We start from the raw sequence: 20634 nt of genomic DNA, 5'->3' as shown, positions 1-20634 counted from the left end.
ATTCATACGTTTTACATTGTGTTTTTCTGCTTGTAGGTGCTGAAAAAATGTGGCTGGGTTGTTTTTAGTATGACCCCCAAATTGTAATGCAGTTGTACTACAATAAAACACAATCAGAAAGGCACAAAACACGTAGCACAAATTATCTAGGAAACATCTCGAACAAAAATAACATAGTAGTCAACAAAACTGATATCATCTTTGCATATCAAAACACACACAGCCTCAAACACAAAATCCACAAGCTTGAAAATTCCCATACAAAACAATCCTGGAATTACAAAATTTCGTGCACTTGCCACAAATTCTACATAGGACAAACCGGTAGAAACTTCTACAAACAGAAAAACACAAAGTAAAACTTATGAACAAAGCACTAGAAATCCTCCATATTATGCACAAAGGCTTATCCATGAACATCCTTGAGGAAATAGTGATATATTCACATGCATACAGCAACCCTACAGATTTACTGAATGACTAAATCTATCTACAGCACAAAAAGTACATAGAAAACTTTAGTCACATTATAAATCAAGAAAACTGATAGAGAATTAAATCAGAGAAAATAAATAACACATTTCTATAGTAACAGCAATAACAACATGAGAATATAAAAGAAAGACTTAACACCAACATAAATCATAGACAATAACAAAATTATTATGAAAAATAAAAAAATTAAAATAAAAGTCTCAAATAAAACTAAAATTCCTGGCAAAAAATCATAATTAGAACCAAACCTATAAAAATAATGAATAACAATTTCTGCACATCACTTATTTATAATGGTAACTATATAAACATGTAATATTGCTGATCCACTATCATTCAAGCTGTCAGAAAAATAGCATACAAGTAATAATTCTAGAAAAGACACAACACGACAACACGGTATTACATGAAGGTAAAAGACTTAACAATGTGTTATAACTTTTCTGATTATAGTTAAAGACCATTATATTAAGACCATTGCTTACTTATGTGTTTACAGGGCACCTGATGCTGGAAGAATTATATTCTCCATTTCCCAGATATTTTATGTATTTAACTCCTTGCTCTGATTGTGAGCAACAAAAAATAGCCATAGCTGCTGCTACCTCCCTACTACTTGACTCTTCACAGTTCTTTGCTATAAAAACTCTTTCATTCACAGAATTTGACAAACAAATATTAATTTCTAGTTACTTTGTGTCATAATCACTATGAAAAGTATTTACTCAGTGTCATAATCCATCCCTTCAAAAATAAATTTACCTAACCTTCTATGTTCTGGAACAACTTTTTTCTCAGATGCATTGTCAATTTCTGGAAAGACAAAATAAACATTACCATCAAGAACTTACTTTCTCAGAAATGTCATTTCACAGGTGTCATTAGGGAGGCTTTCAATTTTACCAATAAACCTGAATTTATTTAGGAGATTTTACTAAGGTGAAATAATTTTCTTTACATTCATGCCAATCTTTATCCTTATCCTTGTCCATTTCTTCATTTTCGTTTTATTCGCACTGTTCTAGATCAGTGTTAGATTTTCCGGATATGGACTCCCTGCTTGCAGCCCCATCAGTATCATTTTCATCGAAGTCGCTGATAACAATTCCTTTTCCTGGAGTTAATGCTAAATGCTTTGCTTGACATGGCTTTCCTTTTGTTTCATTAGAGTGAACCTGTTTAACTGCATTTTGAAGGCTGCTGCCCAAGAAACTTCTGATGAGCTGGTGCCATGTGCATTGTTACCGGTTGCTTCTGAGGTGGCGCAGTGGTTAGCACACTGGACTCGCATTCGGGAGGACGACGGTTCAATCCCGTCTCCAGTCATCCTGATTTAGGTTTTCCGTGATTTCCGTACATTGTTTCAGGCGAATGCCGGGATGGTTCCTTTGAAAGGGCACGGCCGATTTCCTTCCCCATCCTTCGCTAACCCGAGCTTGCGCTCCATCTCTAATGACCTCGTTGTCGACGGGACGTTAAACAACACTAGTCTAACCTAACCGGTTGCTTCTGGAATATGTGAAATGACTTTATTGGGACAGAAAGGAAAAATTCCTGCTTTTCTGAACCCAGATATTACATTGGATTTGGACGTGATAGCTTTGTTTTCAAAGGTAGTTTTCAACAACCTAAGAAATTCGAAGTTTGGCACCACTCCTCTATTACTCCTTTTCCAATCATCTAGCACCTTTCACCAAGCAAGTTTTAAAGTGACTGACACAAATGAGTAGAATTAGGTGGTAGAAGCACAAATTTAATGTCCTGCTCCTGGCAGGGTTTAATCACATTATATGACAGATGACTTGAGAGACTGTCACCTATAATCACTTTAGGTCCCTCTAATTGCTGGGCATACAGCAAAACAATTTCAGCAAACCGTGATTCAAACATTGTTAGGTCAAACCAACCACTCTGATTCCTATTATAACCCACACCAGTTATGCCCCCTTCAGTCCTAGTATCGTGGTGTTTTGCCCTAAAAACTGTGTATGATGGGAGGACTGAGGTGTTGGCAGCTGCTGCTATCATCACACTGATACTTGACTTAGAACTATCCGAATTCTTTCAGGATGTCTTGTGCTTCGCTTCACTGTTACTTTCACTTGTCCAGGATCATCAAAAAATTTTGTCTCATAATAGTTTATAATGTTGGAGGGAGAGACACCACTAAAGGTCACTTCAAGGTTTTAAAATGATCACTGTTTCTCGGCTAACTGCTGCCTTTGCCGTCTTCACATTTTCACTTACTCTAACTGTTAGCTCTTTATTTCTTTTCAGAAAAGATTTTACCCACTCATGTCCAGGTTGATTGTCACAAATTTTTTTTTCCCCATCCTCCCTTCTTGATTGAGATATGCCTGCACAATGTCCGTAACATCATTATTCCTCAAAGGAAACCCCTATTTTGCACAACACAATAATCCTTCATCCAGGCTTTTTTCCTCACTATTAGTTAGCACTGGTTGGCCACCTATTTTTGTATTTGTACCTTTCATTGAGTTTGTCATTTAATGTGGCATCTGGAACTGTATATTGCTCTGAAGCTTTCCGGATGCTTAATTTTCCCAATTTGATAGCTTTCACCATATTTACAAGATATTCTGGTTTGTAGTTAGATTTCCGTGTTGGTCCCAGAACCTTTTGGTATACTCGCATTATTGGACTCACCCTACAAAAATGCAGTTTTGTAATTAAGCCTGCACAGAGACTAAGCAGTATTAGCAATGAACAAAAAAACCAAACTGTTTCGCTTAAGACATTTATATGCAAGCAATGATATTGCAACTTACCAGTTACAATTTGGAAGTAACATGTGCCAAGAGAAGTTTTCACACTTGTGTTGACTACATGAGTGTAGCACAAGAATCACACACCTACTGACAATACGATTTTTGCTGGTTGCGTGCACTCCAACACGCCATTGTTCTTGATAGATTTGTCAAGAATTCACGATAATGGTCAGCTGCAAAGTAATTGTTAAAATGCTACGTTCATTTATCCAAACATGGAAAAACCGGTAAATGATCGGATTGACACATTATCTGATTCACCATTCTCATTGACTGCTTTTACAGCTGCAGTTTTCAAGGATTCTGTTGCAACAGAGGCTATGCAGTTGCCAATAATTTCAGTATATTTCTCATATTGTGTGGGTGGATTTGGTAAATGCAGAAGAGCACAATGTAGTCTACCACCACTACCACCTTTCCCAAAACACCTAAGTCTATAAAATAACATCACTGACGTTAAAATTTAATATTATATTTAGTCCAATGCCTTCATGGGTAGGTAATGTATCTCCTGCACACACTATGTTTACCTGTGACATCTTCCAAAAGACAAAAACCGAATTTCAGAAATCATTTTCTGCTGTTGTGTTTACATGTTAAGGTCTGAAACAGATTTGCTAGCCCATTTAAATATGGTGCCTGGCAAAAAAAAAAACTGATACAGTTTATGATTTAGTCAGCACAATCACAATTACTCTTCAATTAAATGAGGTGTAAACAGCTTCAGTCTAATATTTCCACTTATCCTTCATGGTGCAAAAAGCCACTCTGTCCATATTAGCTAAAAAACTGACAGTCCAAGCTTGTTTCAAAACCAGTTGCATTTACATGGGAGTGAAAATTGACTGTGGAATTGGAAAACCTGCAAGCAGAAGTGGATTTCCAGAATCGATTTTGAAGTGTTTACATGACCATCCAGAAGCAATTTTGGGAAAATGTTAACGAAAGCCGGTGGGTCCCACGTAAACGGGGCGATGGTAAGCTTGCAGTCCCCCCCCACATGTATTGGGTGGAGTGTCAGCAGTCTTCTCATTATTTTGCACTATTTCAATACAATACAACTGGTATAGTTCTACAGTTCTTGTTTACTTTGTTCTGGCGTCTCTTAAAGACACCTTTTGGTTTAGTCGCTTTAAATGAGCCCATCAGCATACGACAGTTTCGCTATAAGCACAGGAAGATACCAAATATTGAAATATTTATTTTGTTTCCAAAGGTTTACAAATACATGAGCAAATAATATTTAATAATCAGTGCAGCTAATCTGTGGTAAACAGAGCCTTCTAGAGCATGTAGTTTCTAAGATTTGCATACAAGGTTGGTTTGTGGGATTAAAGGGACCAGACTGCAACGGTCATCGATCCCTTGTTCCAAAACTTAAAAACTACCACACAGAGTAAAAAAACAGATAACAGAGACAACAGACAACACAGGACAAGAAAAACTCAGACAAAGAACAGACATAACAAATTAAAATCACACGGAATGTGGCGGTGGTTGGCCGACCATAGAATAAAAAAGGAAAAGCCAACCACCGAGAACACATTAAAAACTCAGTTTAAAACCATAGGCCAAAGGCCAGAATCAACACAAAACAATAATATAAAACATAAACACTCAAATTAAATGATAAAAACCCCCTGCCCGAATAAAACGTAAAACTAAGCCAGCCATAGCAGGGTCATCAGTTAAAAGGGCAGGGAATGTATCAGGCAGCGCAAATGTCTGCCTCACCACAGCTAAAAGGGGGCAGGCCAACAATATGTGGGCCACTGTCAAAGCCGCCCCGCAGCGACACAGAGGAGGGTCCTCCCGACGCAGTAAGTAACTGTGTGTCAGCCAAGAGTGGCCAATGCGGAGCCGACAAAGGACAACTGAGTCCCTGCGGTTGGCTCGCATGGATGACCGCCACACAGTCATCGTCTCCTTAATGGCACTGAGTTTATTGGGCGTGATCCGATCGCACCATTCAGCGTCCCAAAGCGCAAAAACTTTTCGGCGGAGGACTGCTTGCAAATCAGTCTCTGGGAGGCCAATGTCCATAGATGGTTTACTGATGGCCTCTTTCGCCAGGCAGTCAACATATTCATTGCCCAGGATAACGACATGACCGGGGGTCCACACAAAGACCACAGAGCGGCCGCAACAGGCAAGAGTATGCAGGGGCTCCTGGATAGCCATCACCAGATGAGAACGAGGGAAACACTGGTCGAGAGCTCGTAAACCGCTCAGGGAATCGCTACGGATCACGAAGGACTCACCTGAGCAGGCGCGGATATACTCTAGGGCACGAAAGATGGCGACCAGCTCAGCAGTGTAAACACTGCAGCCAGCCGGCAATGAACGTTGTTCGGAATGGTCCCCTAGAATAAGCGCATAACCGGCACGACCAGCAACCATCGAGCCGTCAGTGTACACAATGCCAGAGCCCTGAAACATTGCAAGAAGGGAAAGAAAGCGGTGGCGGAAGGCCTCCGGAGGGACTGAGTCCTTCGGGCCCTGTGCCAATTCCAGCTGAAGGCGAGGGCGAGGCACACACCATGGGGGTGTACGCAGAGGTGCCCTGAAAGGAGGCGGAAGAAGTAAGGCCCCAAGCCCAGAGAGAGGCTCTCGGACGCGAACCGCGATCGTACTGCCAGCCCTGGGTCGACGTTCTGGAAGATGGACGAGTGACTCTGGGAATAGTAGCCAACAGTTAGGATGTCCGGGCAAGCTGAAAACATGGGCAGCATAAGCGGCCAGCAAACGTTGGCGCCGTAACCGCAGTGGAGGGACACCTGCCTCCACCAGTATGCTGTCCACAGGGCTGGTAGGGAAAGCACCAGTGGCAAGGCGTATCCCGCTGTGGAGGATTGGGTCCAGCACTTGCAACGCAGATGGGGATGCTGAGCCATAAGCCAGGCTCCCATAATCCAGACGGGACTGGATTAACACCTGGTAGAGCCGTAACAGGGTAGATCGGTCAGTAACAGGGTAGATCGGTCAGCGCCCCAGCGGGTGTGGCTCAAGCATCTCAGAGCATTTAGATGCCGCCAACACGCCTGTTTAAGCTGCCGAATATGAGGCAGCCAAGTCAGCCGGGCATCAAAAACTACACCCAAAAACCTGTGGGTCTCCACCACAGCAAGGAGTTCGACGGTAAGATAAAGCCGCGGCTCAGGATGGACCGTTCGGCGCCGGCAGAAATGCATAACGCGGGTCTTGGCAGCCGAAAACTAAAAACCATGCGCTACAGCCCAAGACTGCGCCTTGCGGATAGCGCCCTGTAGCTGACGTTCAACAGCTGCAATGCCAGTACAGCTGTAGTAAAGGCAGAAATCGTCAGCATACAGGGAAGCGGAGACAGAATTTCCCACCGCTGCAGCGAGCCCGTTTATTGCAATTAAAAACAGGCAGACACTGAGGACAGATTCCTGTGGTACCCATTCTCCTGGACTCGGGAGGAACTATGAGAGGCCGCGACTTGCACGCGGAAGGTACGATACAACAGAAAATTTCGGATAAAGAGCGGCAGAGGGCCCCGAAGACCCCATCCTTGAAGTGTACAAAGTATGTGATGACGCCATGTCGTATTGTACGACTTCTGCATGTCGAAAAAGACAGCAACCAGGTGCTGACGGCGGGCAAAGGCAGTACGGGTGGCCGACTCCAGACTCGGTGGCGGAGCGGCCTTTACGGAATCCACCCTGAGACGGAACCAGAAGGCCCCGAGACTCCAGTACCCAATTCAAGCGCCGGCTCACCATCCGTTCGAGAAGCTTGCAAAGAATGTTGGTGAGGCTAATGGGGCGGTAGCTGTCCACCTCCAAAGGGCTCTTGCCCGATTTCAAAACGGGGATGACAATGCTTTCCCACCATTGCGACGGAAACTCACCCTCGACCCAGAGATGGTTGTAAAGGTCGAGGAGGCGTCGCTTGCAGTCCACTGAAAGGTGTTTCAGCATCTGACAGTGAATGCAGTCTGGCCCAGGAGCGGTATCAGGGCAAGCGGCAAGGGCGCTGTGAAATTCCCACTCACTGAATGGAGCATTGTAGGATTCAGAACGGTGGGTGCGAAAAGAAAGGCTCCGACGTTCCATCCGCTCTTTAATGGATCGGAAGGCCAGTGGGTAATTGGAAGAAGCGGAACTAAGAGGAAAATGCTCTGCCAAGCTGTTGGCAATTTCGTCGGAGTCTGTACAAACTGCTCCATTCAGTGAGAGCGCAGGGACGCTGACAGGGGTCCGATAGCCATAGAGGCGTCGGATCTTGGCCCGGACCTGCGATGGAGAGACATGGAGGCCAATGGTGGACACATACCGCTCCCAGCACTCCTGCTTGCTTTGGCGGATAAGGCGGCGGGCCCGCGCACGCAGCCGTTTGAAGGTGATGAAGTGTTCAATGCAGGGATGTCGCTTGTGACGCTGAAGCGCCCGCCGGCGATCTTTAATCGCCTCAGCGATCTCAGGCGACCAACAAGGCACAGTCCGCCGCCGAGGGGACCCAGAAGAACTGGGAATGGCAGATTCTGCAGCAGTAACGATGCTGGTGGTGACTGAGAGAACCACCGCATCAATGTCGTCGCTAGAGAGAGGCTCAATAGCAGCACTGGAGGAGAACAAGTCCCAGTTAGCCTTATTCATAGCCCATCTGCTGGGGCGCCCAGAAGAGTGACGCCGTGGCAGTGACAGAAAGATTGGAAAATGGTCACTACCACACAGGTCGTCATGCACACTCCATTGGACAGACGGTAAGAGGCTAGGGCTACAGATCGATAGGTCAATGGCGGAGTATGTGCCATGCACCACATTGAAGTGTGTGGAGGCATCATCATATAAAATCGAGAGATCGAGCTGCGCCAATAAATGCTCAACGGTGGCACCTCGACCTGTTGCCACTGACCCACCCCACAGAGGGTTATGGGCGTTAAAGTCGCCCAGTAACAAGAAAGGTGGCGGCAATTGGGCTATCAGCGCAGCCAGGACATGCTGCGCGACATCACCATCCAGTGGAAGGTAAAGACTGCAGACAGTAACAGCCTGTGGCATCCACACCCGAACAGCGACAGCCTCCAAAGCTGTATGTAGAGGGACAGACTCGCTGTGAAGAGAGTTAAGGACATATATGCAGACGCCACCAGACACCCTTTCATAAGCTGCCCGGTTCTTATAATAACCCCGATAGCCACGGAGGGCGGGAGTTCACAATGCTGGAAACCATGTTTCCTGAAGTGCAATGCAGAAGAAAGGGTGAAGGCTGATAAGTTGGCGGAGCTCAGCTAGATGGTGGAAGAAACCACTGCAGTTCCACTGGAGGATGGTATTGTCCATGTCTGAGAAAGGCATGACGGGACTGGGAAGGCAGATTACGCCGCTGGGTCACCTGCCGCCTCCGAATGAGCACCTGTGCTAGTGCTTTCCATGGTGTCTGAGGGACCGGCGAGATCCAGGTCCTCAGCGGACGCCAGAATCTCCACCTTGTCCTCAGACGCAGTGCTTGTAGGAAGCGGTGGGATGGGTGCCACCGCAATGTCATTAGCCTTGGGGACTTTCTTCTTCTTCTGTTTCTCTCGCTGTGCCTTCAGTGGTTCACGCTTGGAGGGCTTCACTGGGTCAGTCTCAGGGACGGACGACAACCGTGAGGCCCTACGACCAGGGACTGGTGGTTGTTTCAGCCACTTGCGGGTGTCCGCTTTTCCACTGGTCGGAACTTGCGAAGGTAGGTCCCCAAGGGACCCCTTCCTGGCGAGAGTAGCCGAAGAAGTCTTACTCTTCTCCGGCTGGGAAGGGGGAACTCATGTCCCTGACGGTTGGGGGGGTGTTGCTCCTGAAGAAGATGGAGCAGGAGCAACAGGGAGTGAAGTGCCCCCCACAACCAAGGGGGCCGGTGGATTCTGACAGTTCTTAGAGCCAACGATAAGTGACGATGGGAGAACCGTTGTTGCAGCAGCGGCGTAGGTCGACGTCATTGCCACAGGATGGAGCCGCTCATACTTCCGTTTAGCCTGGGTGTAGGTCTGGCGGTCCAGGGTCTTATACTCCATTATCTTTCGTTCCTTCTGGAATATTCTACAGTCCGGCGAGCAGGGGGAATAGTGTTCTCCGCAGTTAACACAGATGGGAGGCGGAGCACATGGAGTATTGGGATGCGAAGGACGTCCACAATCTAGACATGTGATGCTGGAAGTACAGCGAGATGACATGTGCCCGAACTTCCAGCATTTAAAACACCGCATCGGAGGAGGGATATATGGCTTCACATCACAGTGGTAAACCATCATCTTGCCCTTTTCGGGTAAAACATCACCTTCGAAGGCCAAGATGAAGGCACCGGTGGCTACCTGATTATCCCTCGGACCCCGATGGACGCACCGGACGAAGTGAACACCTCGTCATTCTAGATTGGCGCGTAGTTCATCATCGGACTGCAGAAGAAGATCCTGTGGAATATAATATCCTGGACCATGTTTAAACTCTTATGGGGAGTGATGGTGACGGAAACATCCCCCAACCTGTCGCAAGTAAGCTACCTCCGTGACTGGGCAGAGGATGCTGTTTTGATGAGAACTGACCCAGAGCGCATTTTGGACAAGCCCTCCACCTCCCCGAACTTGTCCTCTAAATGCTCCACAAAAAACTGGGGCTTGGTCGACATAAATGATTCCCCGTCTACTCACGTATACACGAGGTACCGGGGTGAATATTCTCCAGTGCCTTCTTTGGATAAACGTTCCTCCCATGGAGTGGCCAGGGAGGGAAATGATCTCTGATCAAATTTCTTTCCATTGAGGTTAGATCTCAATCGCTTAGAGACTGCTGGTGGAGGCCCACCAGCGACAGATGATGTACCACGCTTCATTGCAGGTCATCCGCCCTGATGCGACCCACTCCGACCAGGGGCTCTCCCCACGGGCGCCACCCAGCCGCAGCAAAGACCACCTGGCAGGATAGCCTTTTCTGGGAGTCTCGGTGCCCCAAAGGGATAGGCATCTACTCCTCGGCATACGTGGGGAGGTAGCAGCTCAGGCATCAGCAGTGCGATCCCTGTGTACTCAGGGGGCTACCACCAAGAGGGTACATGACGATCCCACCACAACGGACTGGCTACCGTGCTGGATGTTGGGTGTCGAAATATCCATGTACATCACGAGGGCAAAGATGGAAGTGCACAATGGAGGGAAGGGATGCTATCCGGAACACACTGCAGCGGATGTGGCCGGAAGCTTGATGTAAGTCCAACTCCATGAAAATATCAGGTGTGCCAGATCTTAGGGCAAGATCGATTTAAGATGCACCACATAAGGTGTCCTTCCCCAAATGGTACGCACTAACGGAAAAATTTGGAAACAGAGTGGTCAAACCCCTCAGGGGACCATCACATTAAAGGCCGAAACAGTTGAGACTCCCTTTAGTCGCCTCTTACGACAGGCAGGAATACCGCGGGCCTATTCTTACCCCCGAACCCGCAGGGAGGATTTGCATACAAGTCTGAAAGGATGTCGAGATTAATGCGGATATCGTGATGTGTCAAGTAAAAGTTAAAAGGCTATTAACAATTCATTTACATGGGTTTTAACAAAAGCTATGCACCAATTTGCTCAGGAAAGTCGATATATATATATATATATATATATATATATATATATATAAAAAAAACAAAGATGATGTGACTTACCAAATGAAAGTGCTGGCAGGTCGACAGACACACAAACAAACACAAACATACACACAAAATTCAAGCTTTCGCAACAAACTGTTGCCTCATCAGGAAAGAGGGAAGGAGAGGGAAAGACGAAAGGATGTGGGTTTTAAGGGAGAGGGAAAGGAGTCATTCCAATCCCGGGAGCGGAAAGACTTACCTTAGGGGGAAAAAAGGACAGGTATACACTCGCGCGCACACACACACACACACACATATCCACCCACACATATACAGACACAAGCAGACATATTTAAAGACAAAGAGTTTGGGCAGAGATGTCAGTCGAGGCGGAAGTGCAGAGGCAAAGATGTTGTTGAATGACAGGTGAGGTATGAGTGGCGGCAACTTGAAATTAGCGGAGATTGAGGCCTGGTGGGTAACGGGAAGAGAGGATATATTGAAGAGCAAGTTCCCATCTCCGGAGTTCGGATAGGTTGGTGTTGGTGGGAAGTATACTGATAACCCGGACGGTGTAACACTGCGCCAAGATGTGCTGGCCATGCACCAAGGCATGTTTAGCCACAGGGTGATCCTCATTACCAACAAACACTGTCTGCCTGTGTCCATTCATGCGAATGGACAGTTTGTTGCTGGTCATTCCCACAGAGAATGCATCACATTGTAGGCAGGTCAGTTGGTAAATCACGTGGGTGCTTTCACACGTGGCTCTGCCTTTGATCGTGTACACCTTCCGGGTTAAAGGACTGGAGTAGGTGGTGGTGGGAGGGTGCATGGGACAGGTTTTACACCGGGGGCGGTTACAAGGATAGGAGCCAGAGGGTAGGGAAGGTGGTTTGGGGATTTCATAGGGATGAACTAACAGGTTACGAAGGGTAGGTGGACGGCGGAAAGACACTCTTGGTGGAGTGGGGAGGATTTCATGAAGGATGGATCTCATTTCAGGGCAGGATTTGAGGAAGTCGTATCCCTGCTGGAGAGCCACATTCAGAGTCCGGTCCAGTCCAGGAAAGTACCCTGTCACAAGTGGGGCACTTTTGTAGTTCTTCTGTGGGAGGTTCTGGGTTTGAGGGGATGAGGAGGTGGCTCTGGTTATTTGCTTCTGTACCAGGTCGAGAGGGTAGTTACGGGATGCGAAACCTGTTGTCAGGTTGTTGGTGTAATGGTTCGGGGATTCCGGACTGGAGCAGATTCGTTTGCCACGAAGACCTAGGCTGTAGGGAAGGGACCGTTTGATGTGGAATGGGTGGCAGCTGTCATAATGCAGGTACTGTTGCTTGTTGGTGGGTTTGATGTGGACGGACGTGTGAAGCTGGCCATTGGACAGATGGAGGTCAACATCAAGGAAAGTGGCGTGGGATTTGGAGTAAGACCAGGTGAATCTGATGGAACCAAAGGAGTTGAGGTTGGAGAGGAAATTCTGGAGTTCTTCTTCACTGTGAGTCCAGATCATGAAGATATCAATAAATCTGTACCAAACTTTGGGTTGGCAGGCCTGGGTAACCAAGAAGGCTTCCTCTAGGCGACCCAGGAATAGGTTGCCGTACGAGGGGGCCATCCTGGTACCCATGGCTGTTCCCTTTAATTGTTGGTATGTCTGGCCTTCGAAAGTGAAGAAGTTGTGGGTAAGGATGAAGCTGTCTAAGGTAATGAGGAAAGAGGTTTTAGGTAGGGTGGCAGGTGATCGGCGTGAAAGGAAATGCTCCATCGCAGCGAGGCCCTGGACGTGCGGAATATTTGTGTATAAGGAAGTGGCATCAATGGTTACAAGGATGGTTTCCGGGGGTAACAGACTGGGTAAGGATTCCAGGCGTTCGAGAAAGTTGTTGGTGTCTTTGATGAAGGATGGGAGACTGCATGTAATGGGTTGAAGGTGTTGATCTACGTAGGCAGAGATACGTTCTGTGGGGGCTTGGTAACCAGCTACAATGGGGCGGCCGGGATGATTGGGTTTGTGAATTTTAGGAAGAAGGTAGAAGGTAGGGGTGCGGGGTGTCGGTGGGGTAAGCAGGTTGATGGAGTCAGGTGAAAGGTTTTGCAGGGGGCCTAAGGTTCTGAGGATCCTTGAAGCTCTCCGCCTGGACATCGGGAATGGGATTACCTTGGCAAACTTTGTATGTGGTGTTGTCTAAAAGCTGACGCAGTCCCTCAGCCACATACTCCCGACGATCAAGTACCACAGTCGTGGAACCCTTGTCCGCCGGAAGAATGACGATGGATCGGTGAGCCTTTAGATCACGGATAGCCTGGGCTTCAGCAGTGGTGATGTTGGGAGTAGGATTAAGGTTTTTTAAGAAGGATTGAGATGCAAGGCTGGAAGTCAGAAATTCCTGGAAGGTTTGGAGAGGGTGATTTTGAGGAAGAAGAGGTGGGTCCTGCTGCGACGGAGGACGGAACTGTTCCAGGCAGGGTTCAATTTGGATAGTGTCCTGGGGAGTTGGATCATTAGGAGTAGGATTAGGATCATTTTTCTTCGTGGCAAAGTGATATTTCCAGCAGAGAGTACGAGAGTAGGACAGTAAATCTTTGACGAGGGCTGTTTGGTTGAATCTGGGAGTGAGGCTGAAGGTGAGGCCTTTGGATAGGACAGAGGTTTCGGATTGGGAGAGAGGTTTGGAGGAAAGGTTAACTACTGAATTAGGGTGTTGTGGTTCCAGATTGTGTTGATTGGAATTTTGAGGTTTTGGAGGGAGTGGAGCAGGAAGTGGGAGATTGAGTAGATGGGAGAGACTGGGTTTGTGTGCAATGAGAGGAGGTTGAGGTTTGCTGGAAAGGTTGTGAAGGGTGAGTGAGTTGCCTTTCCGGAGGTGGGAAACCACGAGATTGGATAGTTTTTTGAGGTCGAGGGTGGCATGCTGTTCTAATTTGCGGTTGGCCTGTAGGAGGATGCTCTGAACAGCCGGTGTGGATGTGGGAGAGGAAAGATTAAGGACTTTTATTAAGGATAGGAGTTGACGGGTGTGTTCATTGGCTAAGTTGATGTGTAGGTGAAGGATTAGGTGGGTGAGGACAATGGATTGTTCAGTTTGAAACTGGTATAGGGACTGATGGAATGAAGGGTTGCAGCCAGAGATGGGAACTTTAAGTGTGAGGCCTTTGGGGGTAATGCCAAATGTTAGACAAGCCTGAGAAAATAGAATATGGGAGCGTAATCTGGCTAGGGCGAAGGCATGTTTGCGGAGGGAATGTAAATAAAACTTAATGCGGTCGTTGTGGGGGTGTTGTGAGGGTGAAATGGTATTAGAAGGTGGAAAGTGTAACATGAGGCTGAAATGAAAATGAAAATAAAAATATATGGGGAGAGATAAAGGTGAACTGGAAAGTAACTGGAGATCTGGTGTGAAAAAGGCGAAAAGGTGTTGGTTACAGCTGGGCTATGTTGGACTTGGGTTGGTAGACAACAATGTGCACAAAGGTTAGGTGGTTGTGTTGCCGCCAAAACACGTTAAAGGACGGAGAAATTCGGGAAAATTTTGAAAAAACTGCGTGTAATGTATTAAAAGGAGTGGTTTTGTGGTGGCAGATTATGAAAATGAGGCTAACAATCATCTGACGAAGAAATAATGATGTTGAAACCTGTGGGAAACGGCTAAAAATTATCAGTGATGTGGGAAAAACGGAAATGGAAATAAAGCGAAAGTTATTAGAAATAGCCAAAATGGTTGTTTAAAAGGTGAAAGGAACTGTTTGTGAACTAGAAACGGTGGATTTTATAGCAGCGGTAGTGTTGAAAGCTTCAAAAAAATTTTTTTGGTTATGGTTTGGAAGTGGGTTACGTATTATTGAGTATATATAGGCGGGATAAAATTGTATAGCAGATTACGGTAAAAAGGAGAAGGTGAATACAAAGTGAAACTACTGGCAAAAACACAAAGAGAAAATAAGACGACAGGAAAGATTTCGAAATGCAACAGTGACAATAACAAACGTAATTGTTGGGTTATTAATTTTCGCCCAGACAGGGGCTTGAACCCAACACCCTTTGGTTGAAAACCTAACGCTCTACCAACTAAGCTATCGTACAGCTGCGTGGTGAGCGAGTGATTCGCACGTCGTAATTACTGGCTTATGGCTCCAATGGCGACTTCTCCGACTTCCCACTCTTCTTGGTTACCCAGGCCTGCCAACCCGAAGTTTGATACAGATTTATTGATGACATCTTCATGATCTGGACTCACAGTGATGAAGAACTCCAGAATTTCCTCTCCAACTTCAACTCCTTTGGTTCCATCAGATTCACCTGGTCCTACTCCAAATCCCACGCCACTTTCCTTGATGTTGACCTCCATCTGTCCAATGGCCAGCTTCACACGTCCGTCCACAACAAACCCACCAACAAGCAACAGTACCTCCATTATGACGGCTGCCACCCATTCCACATCAAACGGTCCCTTCCCTACAGCCTAGGTCTTCGTGGCAAACGAATCTGCTCCAGTCCGGAATCCCTGAACCATTACACCTGACAACAGCTTTCGCATCCAGTAACTATCCTCCCGACATGGTACAGAAGCAAATAACCAGAGCCACCTCCTCATCCCCTCAAACCCAGAAACTCCCACAGAAGAACCACAAAAGTGCCCCACTTCTGACAGGATACTTTCCAGGACTGGACCAGACTCTGAATGTGGCTCTCCAGCAGGGATACGACTTCCTCAAATCCTGCCCTGAAATGAGATCCATCCTTCATGAAATCCTCCCCACTCCACCAAGAGTGTCTTTCCGCCGTCCACCGAACCTTCGTAACCTGTTAGTTCATCCCTATGAAATCCCCAAACCACCTTCCCTACCCTCTGGCTCCTATCCTTGTAACCGCACCCGGTGTAAAACCTTTCCCATGCACCCTCCCACCACCACCTACTCCAGTCCTGTAACCCGGAAGGTGTACACGATCAAAGGCAGAGCCACGTGTGAAAGCACTCACGTGATTTACCAACTGGCCTGCCTGCACTGTGATGCATTCTCTGTGGGAATGACCAGCAACAAACTGTCCATTCGCATGAATGGACACAGGCAGACAGTGTTTGTTGGTAATGAGGATCACTCTGTGGCTAAACATGCCTTGGTGCATGGCCAGCACATCTTGCCACAGTGTTACACCGTCCAGGTTATCTGGATACTTCCCGCTAACACCAACCTGTCAGAACTCCAGAGATGGGAACTTGCCCTTCAGTATATCCTCTCTTCTCGTTATCCGCCAGGCCTCAATCTCCGCTAATTTCAATTTGCCGCCCCTCATACCTCACCTGTCTTTCAACAACATCTTTGCCTCTGTACTTTCGCCTCGACTGACATCTCTGCCCAAACTCTTTGCCTTTACAAATGTCTGCTTGTGTCTGTGTATGTGCAGATGGATATGTGTGTGCGTGCAAGTGTATACCTGTCCTTTTTTCCCCCTAACGTAAGTCTTTCCGCTCCCGGGATTGGAATGACTCCTTACCCTCTCCCTTAAAACCCACATCCTTTCGTCTTCCCCTCTACTTCCCTCTTTCCTGATGAAGCAACCGTTGGTTGCGAAAGCCTGAATTTTGTGTGTATGTTTGTGTGTCTATCGACCTGCCAGCACTTTCGTTTGGTAAGTCACATCATTTCTCTCTCTCTCTCTCTCTCTCTCTCTCACACACACACACACACACACACACACACACACACACACACACACACCATTTTTTTTTTTAAATTGAGGTCTTTTAAAGCCAAAATATGTCTTTAAAAGTAGAAAAATGAAAATGATTATACTCTCATTAGTACTAAATAATTGCATTTATTTTGTTAAGACCTACCACAGTTGCTTTATAGCAATTAAGGAGCTAGACACCATATATCACATCGTCTATAAAATAAAAAAATAAAAAAAAGGGGAAGATAGAAAGAAAAAAAGTTAGACATCAACTTAGAACGAAACTGGCAAACTTGAATATTCTGATGCTAAACTCTCTCCACTGCACTAACTGAGCAGTACAGTTATACAGTACTGAATGAAAATACTTGCCATAAATGTGAATGTACTGTTGCCAAATTGTTTTTCTTTGAGGTCAATTTTTTGCTGGAAATGTGCATGGGATGAAAACATGTAAGAAACACTATTGTTTTGTTAGTATGCAAGAAATTGCACTGTGGCATCCATGTGTGCGGATTTTGGTTCATCCTATATATTTCAATGTCTTTATGGTAGCTTTGTTTAAAAAAACCAACAATGAAAGGCTGTGAGAACATGCAATAATGATTGTCAAGAATACTGTTGTGCTTTACTGTAATAATAAAATAAAGGAAATATAAAATCACTGCGACTGAGCTTGTAAGTAATGTAATGTAAATGCTCTGTTCAAAGAGAAATCTTAGTGATAGTTGACACAGTCTATTACCATTGTACATGTCAATATTAGTATAAAATTAGTGAAAAGTCTACTTACTTGCCAGACAATCAATGAAATGTGAAACAAGAAGATTTATTGGACAAAAGGATATTAAAGAATTCACTGTTTCCATTTCAGAAGTATTAAATAATTCATATTCCTGAAACTATAATTATTTGAAAGCCATCACAGCAAAAATATTAAATATATTGATTGAAAATATTATTCAGCAATACAGAATACTTTTGAGTCCCTGAATGAAAGTAATCTCTCACTTGATAACTACATGCTTTTGTCATAGATGCGCAAATATTTAGTCTTTAAACCATATCCTGTCTTCTACTTAGAATCATTAGAAGAACCTGCAATTAATGAGCAAAGTAGGTGAAGACCAAAAGAAACATAATATTATGATGATTTATTTTACATCACTAAAATAAAAAAAATCAGAGCCAGACTCTTGAGAAGTCTGACACTGAAGACCCATAAAAACAAAACCACAAGGAACACCAAACTGAGTAGAACTAGTACAGCATGATGATACTCAGAGCAGAAGAAAAATAATAAAACAAACAAAATAAAACATTGGGGGAAGATCAAAAGAGTTTTTAGCAGACACAGGGGAAATTCTTCTGCCTATAAGCATTCTGTTTACTGGACAGTTTCAGAATTCACTGATGAATAAGCAGATGTTGTTATCCCAGATTCTGTATCAGCAGCTCTACACACACACACACACACACACACACACACAAACACACACACACACACACACACAAAATAATTTACTGAAAACTGTGTTTCTGAACTGCAATACTGACTAAAATGAACATATAAGGGAAATGGAAATTAATAATAATCTTGGTTCAATAGAGAAAAGCTATGAAAACTATCAAACAAAATAGAGCCTGAAATAAAACATTTGTTTGAAGGTTTAAAAATGGATTTAGAAGGTCATAAATTGGCACAAATGTGTTTATTAGAGGAACAAAAAATGAAATTACAACTTTTCCTTGTCAAACATGATATCAATATTAAATGATGATCTAATGAACAACAACACTACCTTTGCAAAGGCAAATCTAATAATAATGTAAACCAAAAAGAAAGAATCTTGAATCCAGCACAGATGTTAAGTCAGATTTAAATAAGAAACTACATTATTGTTCCTCAATTTGAGCGATAAAACAGATATCAGCAGAAAAGAGCATGAATCTCAAACTGTCAATCGAGGCACAGAGTAAAATAATTTGTGAACTAAAAAGTTCGGTAAACACATTTTTCACTATATGCAGAGAAGTGATCAAACCACATACAAAAAGCTGATGGAATTCATATTCAGAAGACCACAAATTGGTGGGAAGAATTTTGAATTTTCTTGAGATTTTAACCCAAGAGTACTATTAGCATGACAACATTTGTAACAGCATTGCTGGATGTATTACTCATCTCAGAAAAATGTATAAGCAGTAAGTAAATTTTAGCTAAATTTTTTGCTGTAGGAGACACATGTAATGTCACATCACATGAACCCTTGAATTTATGAAAAGGAAATGTCGAGTCACAGACAGGCATAACAAAATGACTGCTAAACAAGTAAGCTTTCAGCCAAAAGGTCGCCTTCTTAAAAAAAAACACACACACACACACACACACACACACCACACACACACACACACACACACACATACATATTCATGCAAGTACAACTCACATACACAATCCCTTCCTCTGGCCACAGAGGTCAGGCTGTGAGCAACAGCGCGTGATGGGAGAAGCAATCTGGGTGGTGGGGGTACGGAGGAGGCTGGGACGGGGAGGGGGAGGGGGAGGGATAGCAGGATAGGGATGCGGGGACAGTAAAGCGTTGATTGTGGAAGCATCATTTTCAATTGAAATACTGAGTGGGTTGTACTGCAGTCTTTGTAGATAACAAGCCAGCATTTCAATTGCACGCTGTCACAAAGAAATATTTTGAATGGACTATGTGTCTAAGAAGTGTTCTTGCCAACAAGATCCAATGCTTCTTCAATTTTCAGCGTGAACTGGATGAGACTAATCTTATTGTAACACTTGAATTTACATTTGTATTGGCAGGTTAACAACAATTGTCCACCACTTGTTTCTCTAACAAATGTATTTGTTGAAACTCAAACAAATATGTTCAGAAAGAAAAGGTTATGACGTAAGAAAGTTAGCTTTCTCAAGTTAAATGAGAACTAACTATATTTGTATGATCCATCAGACTGTTGCTTAGAATCAAGTTTCTATAGAAGTATGAAAAACTCTGGGGATACTTCAAAGTACATCAGTTGTGGTCTTTCAGCAAAATGCACTAACCTTGGCATCAGTAACTGCTCCACTCTAAGTGCATTCCTGCCAGGTTTACAACTAATTGTAGTGTCTGTATACTGTTCCCCTGACAGCAATACTGATGTCATCACAGAGATACTAGATACAACAATCTCCCATTTGCAAAAATACAACATAAAATTTTAATCTTTGGAGATACTAACATTGACATTAGGGTCATAATGACAAAGCACTTATACTTGCTTAATGTCCTTAGGTCACGCAATATGTTTTGTGCACATAAAAAGCCAACAAGACAGATTGTGAATGGATATGGTTAAAACTACTGACAAAAAAAATCCCACAGAGCAAGGAGAACAACCCCAGTACTCCTACTGATTAACCAAAGCAAGGTATTTGACTCTGTAAGTCATTGTATTCTAAAATGTAAACTGGATTGCTATGGCATTCAAGATACAGAACTCACCCTTACAGAAGCATATCTTTGACAACAGGCAGCAGAAGTACACTAACAGTATGAGCTCTGGATTCCTAGATGTTTCCAGAGGCGTGCCTCAAATTTCCGTACTGATCTTATTGTTTATAATCTATATTAATGACGTATCTAGGATCATGTAAATCTATTCTGTATGCTTACGATACCACCTACATTGCAATAAAACTGAAAATATCATTTTTAATTTATGCAATACAAACAATAATTGTATGTCGGTTAAACTTCTTAGTGTACACTTGGATTCCAAATTAACTCCACACAGATTCAATATGCACTTAATTATCAAAAGTCGTATACCAGTCACGTAAACTCAGAGTATGTGTGAGTGACATTTTGATTCTCAGCTCCTATCATGCATTTTTTCATAGTCACATAACATACTGTATACAGCTTTGGAGCAGCTACGCTGAGGCAAAACAGTTTTTATGTGGTAGAAGAAGGCTATCAGATGGGTAGTGAGTATTTTCAAAAGCAATGTATCTTGTAAGCCACTTGTCAAGAAATTGAGTGTCACAACAGTCCCATCATTATTTATAATTACTTGGCTAGT

General features: G+C 44.4%; 1 protein-coding gene across 2 annotated transcripts in view; it reads right to left on the bottom strand.

The window, feature by feature from the left end:
* The window catches only part of LOC126236358 (sorting nexin-8-like), a 156593-nt gene that overhangs the window by 87210 nt on the left and 48749 nt on the right, over positions 1–20634 (bottom strand). The window lies entirely within an intron of this gene.

This window comes from Schistocerca nitens, chromosome 2, assembly GCF_023898315.1.
Source record: "Schistocerca nitens isolate TAMUIC-IGC-003100 chromosome 2, iqSchNite1.1, whole genome shotgun sequence".
Classification (NCBI taxonomy): domain Eukaryota; kingdom Metazoa; phylum Arthropoda; class Insecta; order Orthoptera; family Acrididae; genus Schistocerca; species Schistocerca nitens.
Note: the sequence above shows the minus strand (reverse complement) of the source record. Positions and strands in the feature narration are given on the sequence as shown.